The sequence below is a fragment of the Cupressus sempervirens genome, chromosome 5, assembly GCF_028749045.1.
Source record: "Cupressus sempervirens isolate cs-2001-9-10 chromosome 5, ASM2874904v1, whole genome shotgun sequence".
Taxonomy (NCBI): domain Eukaryota; kingdom Viridiplantae; phylum Streptophyta; class Pinopsida; order Cupressales; family Cupressaceae; genus Cupressus; species Cupressus sempervirens.
In genome coordinates, this window is record NC_143122.1 from 2,527,362 (window position 1) to 2,547,086 (window position 19,725).

A 19,725-nucleotide genomic window follows, 5' to 3' on the forward strand; every position below is an offset into this window, starting at 1 on the left:
CCACACTAGTCCTGTGTACAAAGACATCCTTGATAGTGCTCTCATAGAATCTTGTGTCCCTTTGAATATTAATGCTACTAATTTTTGTAATCTTGTTGGACACCTTTCATCCTCATGTGCCTTATCATTCAAGCCCACTGACATACCCATGGTCGAGCCAGATCACACCCTTCCACTTCACATAGCCATTATGGTATCCAATTTCACCATAAAAAGAGTAATGATAGATAATGGATCAGCCTTGAATATTTGCACCCTAAAATTCATAAAACAAGCTGGGTATACTGAGGCAGATATCATCAATGTGGTTATCACCATTAAAGCTTATGATAATCTAGAGAGAACCACAGAGGGAACAGTTTTGCTACCCATCAAGGTTGGCTCGGTCATCCAGGAAACAATTTGCCATGTTGTTGATCTAAACCTACCATTTAACATCCTCCTTGGACGCCAATGGATCCATGCCATGAAGGTCGTTCCATCACATATCATCAGTGCCTCAAATTTCTGCATCAGGGCACTGAAGTGACCATCCATGCTGATCTAGAACCCTTTGCTTATTGCAATGTAGTTGAAGCCTCATATACAAACCATTTCCCTGGCATCAAAATCAACCAATCCATCGCCAATTCATCCAACACCTGTAATGACCCAAAAACCATCCTCGCCTCCACCCTGTCTACCCTAAAGATCAACAACAAAGGTTGTGGAGAGTATAGCTTGTCTGATGCATTTGCAGTTGGTGCATTGCCACTTGATCCACACACCCATGGACAGCCCACATATCATAGAGCCAAGGAGACTCCACCTCTTTGATACACACAGCTTGGCCCAACAACCTTTGTATCCCCGAGAATCCCTCTTCATGAGGACCTCACTCTAGATATCAACAATTGGTTATATAAGGATGCACCTCCAAGAAATCAAGCACACCTTGATCACTTCAGCTAGAAGTATCCCCAAGCACATAAGCTCATCACTAAAAAATGGAACTATCAAGGTGGTGATCTAGGACCAGAGGCAAGAGGCATGCAGTGTCCCATCGAAGCACACAAATAGGAAAAGAAGTTAGGTCTAGGCTTTGGCATACCCACAACTAGGGGCACCAATACGAATGGTCATGCTTTTTTGAACATCCACCGTGACCTTGTAGAAATCAAAGTTATTCCAAAGGAAGTTGAAAAGAGACCCTACAATGATATCCCAGACCAAATCTCCCTAGGAGACTCTGTTCTCCAAGAACTATCCATCCATTTCATCGACCTACCACTCACTCACCCTGAACTCATAGATTGGGACCAACCAAGCGTCATACACATTGATGAATTCATAAGAGGAAGCGCTTCTTAGATTCATGGGAGCTGAAACTCCTCACAAGAAAATAAAGCTAGATTTTTCTGATATCTATAAGCTAGATCCCAAGGGGTATTTTGGAGAAAATCCCCAACCTAGTTCTGATACACCCAAAACTGGAACTAAGGTGAAATAGGGACTAGCTAAAGCAGCGAAGAGGGCCCCTCAGCAAGAAAATCCAAAGTCACAAGTAGAACATGAGGATTTAGCATTGCCTCCTCAAGATAATCGACTAGAGGTGTCTTCTATTCTAATTGAGGATACTAGAGAAGTCAACATCGGTTCTTTAGAGATCCCCAGACTTGTTCACATTGTTGCATCCCTATCGCAAGACCAAGATGATCTCCTCTTTGAGGTCTTAAGAGAGAACATTGGCCAATTTACATGGTCATATCAAGACATGCCAAGACTTGATCCAAAGCTTGTAGTTCATCATCTTGCAGTCGATCCAAAGATCAGGCTCGTCAGACAAAAGCTTAGAAAAATGCACCCCAAGGTGGCATTACTAGTCAAAGCTGAATTAGAAAGACTGTTAGTTGCTAAGGTTATCTGACCTATTGACTACTCAGAGTGGATCTCCAACATGGTCCTCATCACTAAGCCTTCTGGTGACATCAAAATCTGCACTAATTTCAAAGATCTTAACAAAGCTTGTCCAAAATATGATTTTCCCTTACCCAACATAGATATGATTGTAGACCTTACAGTTGGACATGAAATTTTGTCCCTCATGGATGGATATTTTGGGTATAATCAAATCAAGATTGTAGAAGAGGATCAGCATAAGACAACATTCACTACCCCTTGGGGAACCTTTTGCTACAACATGATGGCTTTTGGCCTAAAGAATGTTGGGGCTACCTATCAAAGAGCTATGATAGCCATTTTCCATGATCTTATCCATAGCATTTTGGAGGATTATGTGGATGATATCTTGGTTAAATCTCACACCTTCATGGATCATCTTGCTGACCTAGAGAAAGTCTTTGATAGGTTAGCCAAATATCATCTCATTCTAAATCCCAAGAAATGTGTCTTTGGGATCACATCTAGAAAGCTTCTAGGCTTTATAGTTTCTAAATGAGGTATAGAGATCGACCCCAAGAAGGTCAAGGCTATCTTAGACATGCCTCCTCCCCAGACACTGCAACAGCTTTGTACTCTTAGGGGAAAGCTTCAATCTTTCTGGCGCTTCATCTCCCAGCTTGCAAATAAGTGTACGCCACTTGCACATCTACTAAAGAAAGATGAGAACTTCAAGTGGGATTCTTTATGTCAAAGCAGCTTTAATTAGCTCAAGTAGTATCTTGCTAATCCCCCTATCTTGGTTACACCAGTTCCTGGTCGTCCCTTCATCTTTTACATATCAGCAATGTCTATTGCTCTAGGGTCACTTCTAGCACAACATGATGACTACAACAGAGAAAGAGCCATCTACTATATCAGTAGAACCCTAGTTGGTTATGAACTCAATTACACTCCTATGGAAAAAGCTTGTTTGGCAGTTATTTTCTCAACTCAAAAGCTTCGCCACTACATGCTTAGTCATACCATCCAGCTAGTATCCAAAATTGATCCTCTCAAGTATATGCTCTCTAGAACAACACTTATAGGCTATTTGGCCAAATGGGTTATGCTCCTTAGCGAATTTGACATCCAGTATGTGGACAGAAAGGCAATCAAAGGGCAAGCTATAGTAAATCACCAAGCTGATGCACCTCTAGTAGATACATATCCTTTGATCACAAAATTTCTAGATAAACATATCTATCTAATTGAAGAATAGCCCCCATGGAAACTTTATTTTGATGGCTCATACACAACTCATGGATCAGGGGTAGGAATATTGTTGGTCACACCTCAAGGAGATTACATTCCAAAAGCTTTTAAGCTACAATTCCCTAGCACCAACAATATAGTTGAATATGAGGCTCTCACAGCAGGATTAAAGATAGTCGTAGAATGGAACATCACTGAGTTACAAATCTTTGGCGATTCTCAGCTCATCATCAAGTAAGTCCTAAATGAATATCAAACCAAAGATGAAAAGCTATTACCCTACAAAGAGCTAGTTGATCAGCTAACCCAGCATTTTACAAAGCTTCAGTTTATACAAGTGCCTCGAATGTAGAACAAAGTAGTGGACGCTATGGCTACTATCGACTTGCTCTTGGAAATTCCCCAAGTAGCTACATAGTATGAGTTTTTAGCCGAGCAACTCCTCACACCCGCCTATGTGAATGAAGATTCAAATCGTGTTTGCATCTTGGTTGGTCCCCAATCCCCTTAGTAACATGAAATCCACGCTTACCTTAAAGATGGTATCATATCCCCTCACCTTACATGAACCCAATGCCAAAACCTCATCCAAAAATCATCCCGTTATGTCATCATAGCCAATACCCTATATTGTCGAGGTTATCACGATACTCTCTCTAGGTGTTTAGACCAAAACGAGGCTGTGGTGGTGTTAAAAGAAGTACACTCCAAACTTTGCAGTGCCCACACGAGTGGCATTGTCCTAGCGTGACAAATCCTTAGAGCAGGCTATTATTGGCCTACCATCGAAGAAGACTCCTGTGACTTTGTTAGAAAATGTCTCCCATGTCAGCAGCACGACAATCTTGTGCACGCTCCAGCACAAGATCTACAGCCTATTGCACCACCTTGGCCCTTTGCATGTTGGGGCCTTGATCTAGTTGGAACTATCACACCTCTCTCATCTGATGGACATAAATGGATAATAACAGCTACAGACTATTTCACTAAATGGGTGGAAGTAGTCCCCCTAGTCTCAGCTACAGGAGTTCAGGTCTCCAAGTTCATCTTGTACCATATTGTTTGCCACTTCGGCATCCCATCCACCATCTTGATCGACCACGAAGGTAACTTTGAAAATCTCAACATGGAAGAATTATGCACTTCCCTCTGCATCCATCACCACTTTTCTAGCCCATATTTCCCACAAGGTAATGGCCAGGCAAAGGCAACTAACAAAACCCTCCTCAAAATCCTAAAAAAAGTTGTCAATGATTCCGGCCACAATTGGCACCTACAAATAAATCCAGCCCTATGGGCATATTGAACCTCCTTCTATACATCCACAGGAACAACTCCATACTCCCTAGTCTATGGTGTCGAAGCGGTACTACCCATAGAGGTTGAACTTCCCTCCTTGTGCATATCTTTGCAAGGGCAAATATCAGATGAAGAATACAGAGTAGCTCGGCTCACCCAGCTAGATCTCCTAGACAAGAAGCAACAACATGCCTATGATCACCTCACAGTCTATCAATCTTGTCTCAAAAGGAACTTCAATAAGAAGGTGCTTCCTTGACACTTTCAATCAGGCAACATGGTCCTTGAAGAAAATATGAAAGTCCAAGCCGATCGAGAAAAGAACAGCAAGTTTGAACCTACATGGCTTGGTCCTTATGTTGTCACTGCCTCCTTTGGCTCCAGAGCCTATCAACTATCTACACCGGAAGGAGAACTCTTGAATGATCCTACTAACATCATTTATCTCAAGAAGTTCTATGCTTGAAGATCCTTGGTATACCTAGCTTTTGAAAAATACAAAAAAAAACAGTAAAGAGAAATAAGTGTCCAATGGTGAAAACTTGGCAATTCAAGTGCCTTGGATAGGTACCTTGGTGAAAACCTGGTAATTCAGGTGCCTTGTGTACTAAGACTAATCCATTATCTATCACTATCCTATCCCTCATCCATCCACTCACCATCCCATAAAACACCTGCTTGTTCCCTTGGTGTTCCAACCAAATATACAACATCTAATGAAGCTTGTAAATACCTCTTGTACAGCTTGTAAATCTTGTACCAAAGCTTGTATCATACCTTGTAAATCTTGTATCATCCCTTGTATCATAGCTTGTATATCCAAATCTTGTCCAAAACTTGTACCATGTTCCAGCTTGTAAATAATCTTGTATCCTAGTTTGTATCCTATCACATGCACAAAAAGAATCCCATTTTTCTTAAGCTTTTCACAAAACCATCAAATTATCCAACTATCCATCCAACACACTCTAAAACATTTCCATCTCACAAAACCCAAACATGAACAACCTTGTACATTTGTAACATATCTTGGTTTGTCAGCTTGTACATCCTCTTTAGCTTAATACCATTGTATCTATCCAGCTTTCATGTTAGTTCATCCTTAATCATCATCTTGCACACATAGCACAACCCTTGGTTAGCTATTCCAATGCATCCTTTAGCTAGATCTCCTGTCACCAAAGTGTTATCCTTCTTAGTTCATCTTGCCAGATGCATCACTCATCTAGATCCATCAGCTTAGGTGCTCTCAATAGATTCTTGTAGGATATAGCTTTTCTCATGTCTGATCTTGGTCTGTTAGTACCTCGTCCTACCCATCTAATTGGCAAACGGTTCTCTTTTGGATTTTCGCTTTCTTTTGATTTGGAATCTTCCCTTTGGGTCTTGAAGTATCTTTTCCAAGCAATCTTTTTGTTCCTTCCTCGAGGTTGCCACGATCTTCCATATCATGGTATATTGCGAATGGGGCAATTTGAGCGTAAGGTTTTGATCAGGTCTTTTGTTTATTTTTCTTTTCTACTTGTGGGTTACCCAGTGTCAGTTCCACGCTGCTTCCTCTGGGATTCATGTGTGCTACTGGGGCAATCCTTGTGTGTTTTTTTTGAGTCAAGTCTGTCAGTCCTCTGGACAATTGATGAAAAGGCCTTGATGTTCTTGGTAACCTTGGCAATTAACCAACATTCCTATAGCAAATCTAGTGCTCAACTACATGGTGGTACTTCTCTTTGAAGTATCCCCCCGCTCAAAAAGCTCCAATGGAATCCCTTCATCTCCATTATTCCCCATCCATATCCAGCATCTATCTCTCCTACCCCGGCTTATGCATCAGTATCTCTTTGAATCAATCATCACTCTTATCTTTAGGGATCCACAATCCTAGTCTTAGGATCCACCAATCAAATCAATCCACCAAGCCTCATCTTTTGAGATCCACAATCCTAGTCCTAGGGATCTCCAAAACCCATCTCTCGCCAATTTAGCTCTTTAAAATCTTGTTGCCTCAGCTTTATCTCATCCCATCATCCCTTCCCTTATCCTAGATTCCTTTTTATGGCGCTCTGCTCCTTCATCCTCCATCTCCCCTGAAGTCTTAAGCTTATTTACTCTTGTGCCACTAATTTTCCCCTTTATCATTCTCCCATAGTGAGAGTTTGAGCTAACTAAACCTCTTCTCTTAAGCCACTCTTTGTCCTCCCACCCACCAAGATTCTTGTACTTTTCAAAAAGTTGTCGAGCCTCGCTTTCTCTCCCTACCGCCTTCTTGAGGGGGCATCTCGCAGTCCATTCTCTCCTCTTCTACTCTAGCCTTGGGCATCTTATTTTCTTATCTTTGATGCCATGCCACTTGCGGCATCACATCAAAGAGGGGCAAAATGTAGACACCTAAAAATCCTTTAGAAAATAAAGTATTTTTATTTTCTAAAAAAGTCCCTGATGATATCATCGTTTATTAATTAATTATTTATTTATTTAATTTATTTATTTTTATGTCATTAAATCCCTTTATCTTAATTAATTAAGGAATCCCTCCCAAAAATGTTTAAATCTTATTTAAACATTATTTCTTTATTTATTAATTATTTAATCAATAAATTGACCAAAAATCCCAAAAATAAATTATTTATTTATTTTTGCCCAAAACTTGGCCAATTTCCTTAAGACCACTAACCTCTTCCAAAATCTTCTAATCCTTCTTTAATTTTGATTAAAGGCTAATCCCATCATTTCCTATCCCTAATCCCAACTCAAAATATTTAATTAAGATTAAATATTAATCCTCATGTTTATTAAAAATATTTTAATAAATATCTCCTCAACCCAAACCCTTGAAATAAATAAAACTTTATTTATTTCCTAAAAACCTTTTTTACCCTCATCCTAGGAAGTTCTAGACTCTTCTAGAAAGTCTTCATCCTCATCCAAAGCCTAGACTCTTCTAGAAGATGTCAATCCTTATCTTTGAGCCTAACCCTAATCCCCCCCCCCCCCCCCCCCAACCTTGTCACATTCCCTAAACATGGGTTAAGACTTGCTAACCCAAGCCAAAGCCAACAAATATCTCCTCCTTCACCCACCCTCATTTATTGCCATCCACTTGCCTATCCTTAAGCTAATCCTAAACCACCATAATCCATCCTCTAATCATTTACACAATCCTAAGCAAGCTTAAAACCTTCCTAATCTGACCCAAGTCGAAATTCCTCACCCTCCAACATAAATGACCCTCAAATATCTCTTACACTCTCCTTCAATGCTCTTACAAAGCACTTATGAAGGGTCTTTATGAAGATATTATCCCTTGAGCCTCCTTTGTTGACTCATCCTTGCCCTTTCTTCCTCTCACCCTATGACATGTGTCACTCCCTAATTGGTTGTAAGGAAGCACAATCCATGTGCTCTCCTCTCATTCAATCTGAGCCCTCCATAAGCTTTCTCCTTTCCTTCCATCTTAGCCCTCCTGTAATGTCCCCATTTTAGTAGTTGACCAAGTGTGTGTGTGTTAGCCTTGTTCTACATGGTCCCGAGGGCTAACAAAGGGTTTAATGGGATCCTGGAGTGTTTTGGCCTAGTCATTTCCAGTTTGGGCCAAAATGAAGTTGATTTACTCAATTTCAGGCATACTTACTATTTTTAGTAAGTCGACAGGACACAGTGCAGGTCAATTTTGGTGATTGGATTTGATACTCCTCAGTGAGAGCTTTCTGATGAGCTATCACTTGCATTATTTAGAGTCTGATTGCTAATACATTTTAATGCCTGAAGTTTTATTGAAGTAACATCTAATTTAATTGTAAAATATTAAAGTGTTACTTTAATATTTATTTTATGGAAATGTGTACCCAAGGGAGACATAAGGAGTATTTTAATATAAGTTTTATATACTACATATCTTTTATCCCACATTGCTCATATGAGTTGAGCGAACCCTTGGAAATAGAATAAATGGAAGCATTTGTGGCTTCATTAGCCAGGTTGAATATGAGAAGAAATTGGTGTGTGAGTTGCAGCTCTGTTCTTGGCATTTGAGGATGTCTATCCTCTCTTGTAACATTCTAGACGTCATTCCCTTGGGGTTTGGCCTTTGGAATTCTTTGTTATTGGCTTCATTATTAGGCAATTTAGTTGCATTTCTAGCTATAGGCAGATTTGGTATTTTTCTCATATCTTCTTCACTAATTTTTTGACGCTTATGCTGCTTTGAGGGAATGATATTACGAAGGTAGTGGACTGATTGGAGGACAAAGCACTGTAGCAGCAAGTTTGAAAGCATGGGTTGGAGTATTATGTCAATACTGCTGAAGTAATTAGTGAGTTGATAAATCTGCCATGTATTTGGTTTTATGAATTCTAAAAATAACATTTTATTAGCAGCAGTTCATTTTCGCTTTACATATTATTGTAGTTTCTTTCTTGTTTATGTTGTATGATGAATTCCATGCACAAAAAACAAAAAATAAATAAACGTTTGATTTCTGGAGTTATAAGGGGTTTAAAACATTAAACGGAAGAATAAGAGGTTGAATGCAAACTGTTTGACAAAATTCCTTTCAGCGAATGGGTTTAGTTTTTTGGGACATCCAGGGGTGCCCCTTACACCTCCATCCCTCAAGCCTCTTGCCTATAAATTGGATCCTTCCCCTTTGCAAAAACAACACAATCTAGAAAGTAAAGCCATAATGCCATTTTGAGAAGCTATTTTTTACATCAAATCCATTCACTAAAATCTATCAAAAATCCTCCATTTAAGCCCATTTGAGCATTTGAGCATACATACATAATCAAGCCATCTTAGCTATTAGACACACCTCTACATCAAGTGATCATGCTCATTGAGAGAGCCTATCCATGGCTCATATTCTCATTTGAGGACTTCACTTTGTCTATCATGAAGTTATGTTAAATTAGTATGCAAATGCTTTTTGATTGTTTTAATTTAGTGTTTCTAACATACTAAAGTAGCATATACACCCACAAAATGATGTGCTAATGTACAAGTTCCTTTTAAGAGGATGGACTCTGTTAAGATTCATTGAAATACATTTAGTACATATCAGTCCCTATTAGGAGACTTTGAATTCCTATGAGGAGATTCCAACCCTGTTAGAAGTTGTAGAAGGTAGATGGACCCACTGTCTAAAAAACTTCAAGGGCAAGACCACCGAACTCACTATCCAATTGGCCTTTGTATTATTCCTTTCAGAATAATAGAAATGCAATTGATATTAGAAAATAAAACTCTTTCTCTATTCTCTTTCCTTGCCTCTACTGCACCAAAATACTTCTCCAATCTCAATACCAAGTTTACAAACTCCCATCACAATGATCGCTTACTCACATTTACCAATCTTCTTCACTCATCATATATACTTGATCAATTCCATACATTCCATACATCATCACAAGGAAAATAACTTTCCTTTATACCATGTCCTCAAAATTATTCATTGAGTCAGCCTTGAAGCTTTCCCAATTACAATTATAATAGGACCTCATTAAGATAATACAATACAATACATTTTTTCATAATTACAAAACACTGTTAGCTCATAGTCTTCACAATTTCTCACATGTGTGACCTTAGACTTTGTGCACTTTCTAACATCATTTTCAAGATTTCTTTTGTCTTTTTCTAACTGCACTTAGACAAGTTCTATCCTTGTTAGGAGATATAATCCAATTACAAGAAACCACTTCTCAGGAACTCTGTCTACAAATGATATTCTATAAATCACAAATAACTCTCACCAATCTTTGACTTTCTATGCACACACTTAACCAATGAATAAGGATACACTATAAAACATGTCCCTAACTATGCTTGACCTCATCTTTAATACTCGATCCATATGACCTCAATCTCTATTTGCTACTATGTCAGTATTCTCAATATGTTGACATCAATGGCAAACATAGTCATGAATGCAACATGTAATCATGTTGTTAATCTCTCCAATGATCCAACAATGCTAGGATACTCCCTCATAGGAATATCATCAGCATTCATGCTAACACCTCCAACATCATATTCCTTACAGTATCAAGGAATGCTTTATTCCTTTTCTTTGTTATCCCATTTTGTCAAGGGGTTCTAGGGGCATACATCTATCTTCTTGTTTTATGTTCTTCATGTACTATGTTTTGAATTCTCCTGTAGTAAACTCTCCACCATAACCCAATCTCAAATATTTCAGCTTCATTCTAGTCTCAATCTCAATTTTGGCTTTAAATATCTTAAATTTATTAAATGTATCTAACTTCCTTGAAAAATGCAACACACAACATTCCATAATTATCGTCAATGGATAAAATGAAATATCTCTCATCATACCAAGTCCTTGTCTTAGTCAAACCATATAGATTTGTATGAACCAAATCTAAATCCCAGTAGCAGTAAATGACTTGTTCTTGAAGGTAGTTCTGGTTTGCTTCCCTATAGTGCATTTCTTACATAATTATTAATAGACTTTATCAGCCTCGATAAATCTCCCACAACATTAATAGTATTGATCTTCACAATGTTATCAAAATTCACACAACAAAATATCTTATTCCATAACCAACTATCATCAATATTTGCAACCAAACATGTATTCTCTCATAAATCAAGATGAAATACATTACCTATTATCTTTTTTTCTAGATGTAATCTCAATTCTTGAATCATTTGTAATAGTGCACATTCCATCCTTGAATTGTAGATTATAATATTTATCAACTAGTTGTCCAACACTCAAAATATTATGCTTTAGTCCATCAAAAAATTAAAAATCATCATTGTAATTAGTACCACCAAAAGTAAATGAACCTCTACCTTTAATCAAACAAGGAGTGTCATTGTTGGAAACTACAATTGGAACAATTATCATGTTGTCATTGATTTTAAACCTATTGGAGAGACATTTACTAATAATGTAGAGTGTCATATTAGTTGATTAATGAAGAGGATTTGAAAAGAGAGATAACTAGATGAACCAGTCAAGTTGTTGAGTGAAGAGGAGCAGGTAAGTCAGAATTACAATGGGCACTTGATCAGTTAGTCTTTGACAATGATGCATTGTTTAATCAGTGTATGAACTATGGAAGTGTTGAGTTAAACACAAGAAAAGCTTAGTGAAATGTGGTCAATTAATGAAGGAGTTGAAGCAAAAGATTAAGGAACTTAAAGGTTAGATGAGTAAATAGTGTTAGCCAAGTGATAGTTCTGGTCTAGCAAGTTCAAGTAGCGATTGAGTGTGGTGAAGATCAAGCATGATAGTAAAAGCCAAGTGAGACAGAATAGTAGAGACAAAGTAACCCAATGATGACCAAGGAGAAGAATGCAATGATTACTGAGTGTCATCAAAACAATAATTTGTGAAATAATCAAGTTTGAAGCCAACACAATTAAATTTTTGGATTATTCAAAATGCATGGATGATAAGGATTGATGAGTTGGCCTATTTAATGCATGAATTCAATTCGTTATGCAATCAAAAACAATGATTTAAAGTGAAGTTTCTAGAAGTATAAAGAAAGGAGTAGAAGGACAAAATTATTGATAGATTCAATGGATATAACCAAACCCTAAGATCTACATGTTGGAAATGAAGAGAGTAACTGAGAGGGGAGGGGTGAATTAGTTATTGCAAAAATAATTCCTTTTCCCTAGATGTCAAATCAACTTTTCACTGATAATGCAATATTGTCCACCTCAATTAAAACTATGTTCTTACTATCACTCGTTTAACAAAGAAGTCTTATGAATATTAATCTGTTTTAACCTTTAGTAACTTAGTTGTAGACACATAAAGCATAAATCAAATAACATGAACACATATGCCACTAAGATTTAACGTGGAAACCCAATTTGGGAAAATCACTATGCAACTAGTTACGATATTTTTTGCTCTTATGAAGTGAACCCTATTAGGAGCCAACCCTATTAAAGGTTACAAAACATACTATTAAGTATGACCTTGTTAGAGGATTTAGATCACCCTATTAGGAGTGGTTTGCTTAGAGGTCTTCAAATACTTCAATCTGGAAATGTCACCTTGTTTGAGGATTTACAATATGACTATTAAGTCAACTCTGTTAAGATATTTCTTCACTACTACAATGGTTAGAAGGTAACAATCATTTGACTTGATTTACAAAGCATCTTTCTTTGCAAATTCAGATCTCTTTTTTGGCTTGACTTCTGGATCCTCACTGATTAGAATATTCTTTGTAGCTTATCTTCCACACTTTCCTACTTTGTCTTTTTCTTCACTCACATATCCATATTTTTCGTGTACATTACTTGTACATTTTATCCTTACTATTTGACCTTTCATATATATCATAAGCTTTGATAAGTCGGCTTGAATACCCTTTCAAATAATCATTTAACATCCAAGTAGTCGACCTCAAGTAGTTAATTATTAGACAATTGTATTATGATGTCATTCAGTCAGTACTCAAATTGAATGCTCGATTAACAGTGGGAGTCCTTTGCTGCCCAACCACTCAGTTAACATTTCAAGAAAGATATCTTTCATTAACTGACTACCTGGTTAACACTAAATATTTTTCACTACTCAACTACTCAATAAACAATGAATATGCTTGGTTAATACTGCAAGTTCTTCATTACTCGGTTAATACTAACAATTGTGTAACATTAATGGAAACATACAATTTGAAGAATTACTTCCAAAAAACTCCCTCTTTGGCATTGATGGAAACAAGACACGTCAACATAAAAATGATATGAATATGAGAAATTAGATAATAGCCTTGGTTCATTCTAATTTTCATCTGTAGCAACTCCCTTTGAGATTCTTCCTAGATTTTTCTTAGCTCGGTTAACACCAAATATTCTTCATTACCTAACTGCTCAGTCAACACTGAATATTCTTGGTTAATATTGCAATTTCTTCATTGCTCAGTTGATACTTTCATTTGTGTAACATCAATGACAACATACAATTTGAAGAATTGTTTCCAACAAACTCCCTCTTTGGCATGGATGGAAACACAACATGTCAACATAAACATGATAATAATATGAGCAATTAGATGATATCCTTAGTTCATTCTGATTCTCACCAATAGAAACTCCCTTTGAGACTTTGCCTGGATTTGTCTCGGCTACTTCTAGATGAATTCTCTCTCTTACAACTATCAACACTCTGTTGTGCACTTTTGTCATTTTCTCTCTCTTTTCTATTGATTCCATCATCTAAATACTTTCCTCCTAAGATACAAAACTCTCCCTCTTTCTCTTTGACAACATCAACTCTCCCTTGTTAACACTAAACTCTCCCTCTTTGACATCAAATACCAAAGGATACAAACTTTGAAGTTACTATGTGCCTTTTATACTTATTCATATGAAATATGCTCTACATTTCACAACTGAATGTGACAATATGCATCAACTTGGTAGATCTTCAATGGAACTCGGTTGATGCATCACTATATTTTTTCTTTAGTGAGTATCAGATAGGGGAATAAGCCCTAGTTTACCAAATAGATACATCAATGCATTTTTAAATAAATCCTTACTAAAAATATCTTCTATCAGCTCCTTGGTGTTCACATATTCCAATCTCACTTCTTTGTCTTGACCCAATTCCCTTGTGAAATGATATTTGATTGCAACATGTTTTGTCTTTTTGTGCATCATAGGGTTTTTGGATATATTGATTGCACTTGTTTTATCACGATAGAAAAATTGGTTCCTTGATTTCTTTTGTCATTCCTAACAATAATTTATTGATCCATATTATGCTAGAATAATTGACAGTTGTAGCAACATGCTCTACCTTTTTTGTTGATTGAGAAATATAATTCTACTTCTTGCTTGTCCAAGTTATTCATCTCTTTCCAAGAAAGAATGCTCCTCCACTTGTTCCTTTTCTATCATCAATGCTTCCTACCCAATCTACATTAGTAAAGATTATTAACTCAAGATTTCCTCCTTTCTTATACCATAAATCATATTCTTCAGTTCCTTTTAGGTACCTAAGAATTATTTTTACTACCATCATGTGATTTTCTTTAGGACTAGCAGAAAACCTTGTAGCTTTGCCAACTGCCAATGCAATACTAGGTCTGGTATGTACCACATATTGAAGTTTCCCAATTATTGATATGTAGGTAGAATGATTTACCTCCTTTGAATCATCATTCTTTGAGATTTTATGTCTAGTAGACATATTGTGTTCCAACTAGTTTGGAGTCTTCCATTCCAAATGCTCTTAATGTCTCCCTGATGTACTTTGACTGAGTGATGAATATTGTAGGAAATATTATGACAGGCTAAGTTACTGAGAGGTGAGGGGTAAATTAGTAACTTATAAAACTTAATCCTTAATTAGCTATCAATCCTTCATGTACATTTTGATCTAATTGCATGCATTAGAAACTAAAAACAATAAAGCATTCACAACACTTTTGACACACAATTTTGGTGACCCAAAAACCTTCCAAATAGAAAGTAAAATGGGGGTGGGGATGATACCCACAAGCTTTAGTATTGTAGTATAAAGTTGGCCTGTTAAGGCTTACAATGATCACTTCTGATGATCTGCCTTGTTAGGAGCAAGAAGGACTGCTAGGTCCACCTTGCAAAAGGATTTACAAACATAAAATGAAGTATGCACTCAGTAAAGAGATTTACACAAGACTATTAGGTCTACCTTGTTAAAGGATTTGACTAATTCACCTATTAGGATGAAGCAATAGCTGATCTCTGATCTGCAACTTGGTTTGCTAAATGAGATTCCTCTAAGTGTACAAATCACCTTGTTGTGATAGATAAATCTTTGTTGCTCCTTATATTGTCGTAGCCTTTGTAATTCACTCTTCTACTCTTCTCTAATGATTACATTATTTCTATACATGCATTTGGATGTGATACAATACATTACATATGTACCAATCCAGTTACACAATTACAAAGTCAGCCACAATACAAATTTACACAAATATTACAAAGTCGGCCAAAGTGTAGAAACTTGAGTTCTGAAGACTGACTCAATGAGGTTTTGATATTCGGAATCCACTATCAATGCTTGGTATCATCATGCATTTGGTAGACGTAGAAGCTCAGTCCATACTGATCACTTCCAAGTAGTCTTGAACTTAGTCTGCATTGGTGACTCAATGAATACTATGAAACTCGAGATATAAACTAAATCACTTGATTCACACTGCATAGCTCGATCAATGCTATCACTACAAGCTCGGTATAAACTGAGTCACTTGGTTAACATCGAGTAGCTCGATTAACACTAGACTCACATCAGATTAACTATGAACTCAGTAAGCACTACACAACTTGATTTACACTAGTAAACTCGACATACACTGAGATGCTTGATTTATAATGCTAATCACCACCATAGTAGTAACTACTCGATGCACACTAAAATCTATCCAAAGGACTCAGTAGCAACTATACAACTTAGTAAGAACTGAAATGCTTGGTTGACACTGTTAACTGTACAATAAGCTTGGTAGATACTTACAATTTGAATAAGTGTATGTCACTAATAACAAACATGACTGGAATGTCAACAATCTCTCCCTTTGGCATTAGTGACGAAAACACTTATCAATCAAAACTAAATTCAAGAATATTCAAGAACATCTTTATCCATCACCTTATGTCTCCAACTCGGTAGGGTATATTGTTTTTCAGATTTTTCAAAATTGGTTTTGTAAGAGATATATTTATGTACATGGCAATGCTCCCCCATACATAATATACAATATACTATACATCTGATATATGTTGGAATTATGATATATTTGTCATATATGTTGGAATTATGATATATTTGTCATCAGTGACAACACTTATTCGATTATGAATGCTTACCGAGCTCATCACCTAGTCTACAGTTCACACCGAGCATTCAGCGGTTACCTTATAAATTCCACAGGTAAACAATTGATACCGAGCATTCTTTTGGAAATCGAGCATATGGGCAATTCAGCAATGTTCTCCAAGCACTTAGTGTTTACCGAGTGATCAAGGTAAACAAAGAACTTAGTGTTTACCGAGTGATCAAGGTAAACAAAGAACTTAGTGTTTACCGAGTGACCAAGGTAAATGAAGGAATCGGTATTTACCAAGTAAAGAAGGTTATCAATGGATTTGGTTTTTACTGAGTGACAAAGTATTCACTAAGTTACCAATGGTTACCGAGTTCCAAGCTACTTAGAATGATTAGTATGGACCATGCCTCTACTCTTACCGAGTGCATGACGATGCAGTGTATTGTAGTGGATGTCGAGTGTCAAGAGGTCACCGAGTCAGTTTGTGGAACTCGAGTTCTCTACCATCTGGCTGACTCAATAATATTTGTTTACTTGTGTTTGGCCGACCTTGCCAGTGTAAATATTGGAACAATATATATCATTTGAAATAATGAAATATTGAATATAGTTGATTGTGATGTGTTGCAATAATTAGAGAAGAGGGAAAGCGAATCACTAGCAGAACAAAGAAATATAGCAAGGTCAACATTGACGCAAAAAAGATATATTTGTCACATCAGGTGATCAGAGCACAAGGATCTTATCAGCAATTAGTTGCAATCAGATTCACTGCTTCATCCTAACAGGTGAATCAGTTTTCTAAATCCTTTAACCAGGTAGACTTAACAGTCTTTTGTAAATCTCCTAACAGAGTGCATACTTCATTGTATGTTTGTAAATCCTTTAACAAGGTGGGTCTAGGAATCCTATTTGCTCCTAATAGGGTAGATTATCAGAAGTGATCATTGTAAGCCTTAACTGGCCAACTTTATACTATAGTATTGAAGTTTTGTGGGTATCATCCCCACCCCAGTTTTACTTTCCAATTGGAAGGTTTCTGGGTCACCAAATCTGTGTGTTCATGTGTTAGAGATATTTATCTTTTCATGCATACAGTAGATTAGATGGATGAATGGTAAAATATTATTATGCAAAAATTGAATTAAAGTTTAAGAGTTACTGATTCACCCCTCCCCTCTCAGTAACCTTGTTAGTCTTGATTATTTCCAACAGATATATACATTTAAATACATCTTCTCTACAATCTGCAATTTTCTCCAAATCTTATTTCAATCTTCTCCCCCTTTCTCCTTACATCTCTTCCAATATTCTCCCCCCTTTTCTCCTTATATCTTCTCCCCCTTTTTGACATTAATGCCAAAGATTTATGCAATATATATTTATATAGTAATGTCAAAATGTGGCAAGAAATCTGAATGTACCTTCAAGATAAGTGCCAAAGTCTTGTCCCAATTCTCTTGCAACACCTTGCATGTGTGCAATACAATATGCAATATTGTTGCCAATTCTATCATATGGTCTGCAATGGAGAAGTTGTTGTTATGGATGAGCATTTTTGAATGTGCAATGTGCTTCTACAGTGCATCTATGTTTGGGAGAATCATGTTCTAAATATCTATCACTGTAGATCTTATTCTTGCCTCTTCTTTCAACAATTCTACATACATATCTATCAAAAATATGATCTTATTGAAGTGGGCATAGCTTGAACTCAGGTCAAGCTGCAATTGCTATGCACTTGCCTTTGAATCCTTATCAATTTTTGACAATTTATCTCTTGCTTCTTTTGTGAAAATTGATTTATCACATAGTTTTCCAAAAAGTAAAGATACATTGATGCAAGAGGTCTCTAGAGAACCTAAAATAGCAGATAATTCTACTTGATGAATGGCAATTTGTTGAGCAATAAGTTCTAAAACTTTATTCTCAAATTTTTTCTCAACTTTTTGCAATAATTTGTCATGTCCATCCAAATCTTCATTATATTTATGGATTCCTCTACCAACTGATACAAAATGGGTTAAGAAGAATCAACCTCTATGCCTAGAGCCTCTAGTAGAATGTTTTTAGCATCATTAATTATTTTGAACTCCTTGTTTCTTTCCTCTCTAAGCCTTTCCTACTTAGCTTTCTTTTGAAGTATTTCACCAAAAAACTGCATTTGATTGGGATTTAGATTTGAGATGTCCCATTTAGGAATGATAATCTCCTCATCAAGATCTATATCCCCTTGCTTTTCTTTGCCTTCTCCCAAAAAATTTGTGCTCGGTTGAGGCTTGGTCTCAACTATCCTTACACTTATTACTTGCATACTAGGAATGGAAACAATTATTGAAATGGCAGGACACGCTACAAAAGTGGATACTGCACTCGTTGTTGAAATACCAGTAGAAGGAATACCTGTTGTAGCCAAAATTGATGTAGAGGGAAGATTTTTCTACTCGGTAGATGAAGTGCTTGGCACTACTATCAATGAAGTATTGAGCTCGACAGGTGCAAAGATTGATTGAGTGCTAGTGCTTTCAGTGCTGGTCACAATCAGTCCTATTGAAGTTGTCTCTGGGCTTGGAGTTATCAATGTCTTTCTTGGAGAATGAGGAAGTGAGGCTATCACTGGTACAACAATCTTTACTGGGTCAATCTCCTTAGTATCTTGTGCATCTTCCTCGGTAGCTTCTTGCCCTTGTTCTTCTTCATCATCTTTCTTTTCATCTTTCTCCTAATCATCATCATCATCCTTATCACTTACGCTAACTAAAAAATCACTCAGTTTGTGAAAAAGATAGACATTCTTCCATGTGTTTGTAGCATTCTTCACAACATTCTCAATATCTTTCAACAGTATAAGACAAGTGTTGAATCTCAAAGTTATCTTTTCTTCATTTTTCTTCAAAGATTCTTTCACCTCCTTGTCATCTAAATTTGGCATAAGTTGCCTCAAGGTTTGCTCATATATATCTTTTTCAGTTTGCATGGCATGCTCCCATCTTAGTTTAATCTTGTCCATCAAAGCATTAGAAATCTGCTGAGTAAGTTGGTCAAGTGAGTATTTCCACTTACCCATCTTGGATATTAATATATCTTCTATTTGCTTTTGCTCATCACACTAATACATTTGGCATCGATTTGCGACGACTAAGTGTTGCAATTGCGACGGCAATGTGTCGCCACTGCGACGATAGTAGACATCATTGTTTTTTAGTCACAAATTATGACGTCTATCCTTAAACGTCACAATTTCGATGCCTATCTGTTGCAATTTCACCATTCTAACCCGGCATGGCTCCCATCGCAATTCTGACGTCTTCCCCACGCATTGCGATGGGGTGGCGTCGACATCTGCCCACGGGTTCGCTGAGGTGAGAGCCTTTCCAGTTCTTCCATGGGTGTTGCACTTGTGACGACCTTGGAAAATTGCGACGGGGACATGATGGTGCTAGCGGTGCGGTAACGCCGCCACAGCGGCCCCGCCTCAAGCAT

The 19,725-nt window shown here is 37.1% G+C and overlaps 1 pseudogene; it reads right to left on the bottom strand.

Moving 5' to 3' along the window:
- Window positions 1-19,725, bottom strand: part of LOC149554311 (dnaJ protein ERDJ3A-like) — a 65,804-nt pseudogene extending 46,079 nt beyond the window's left edge.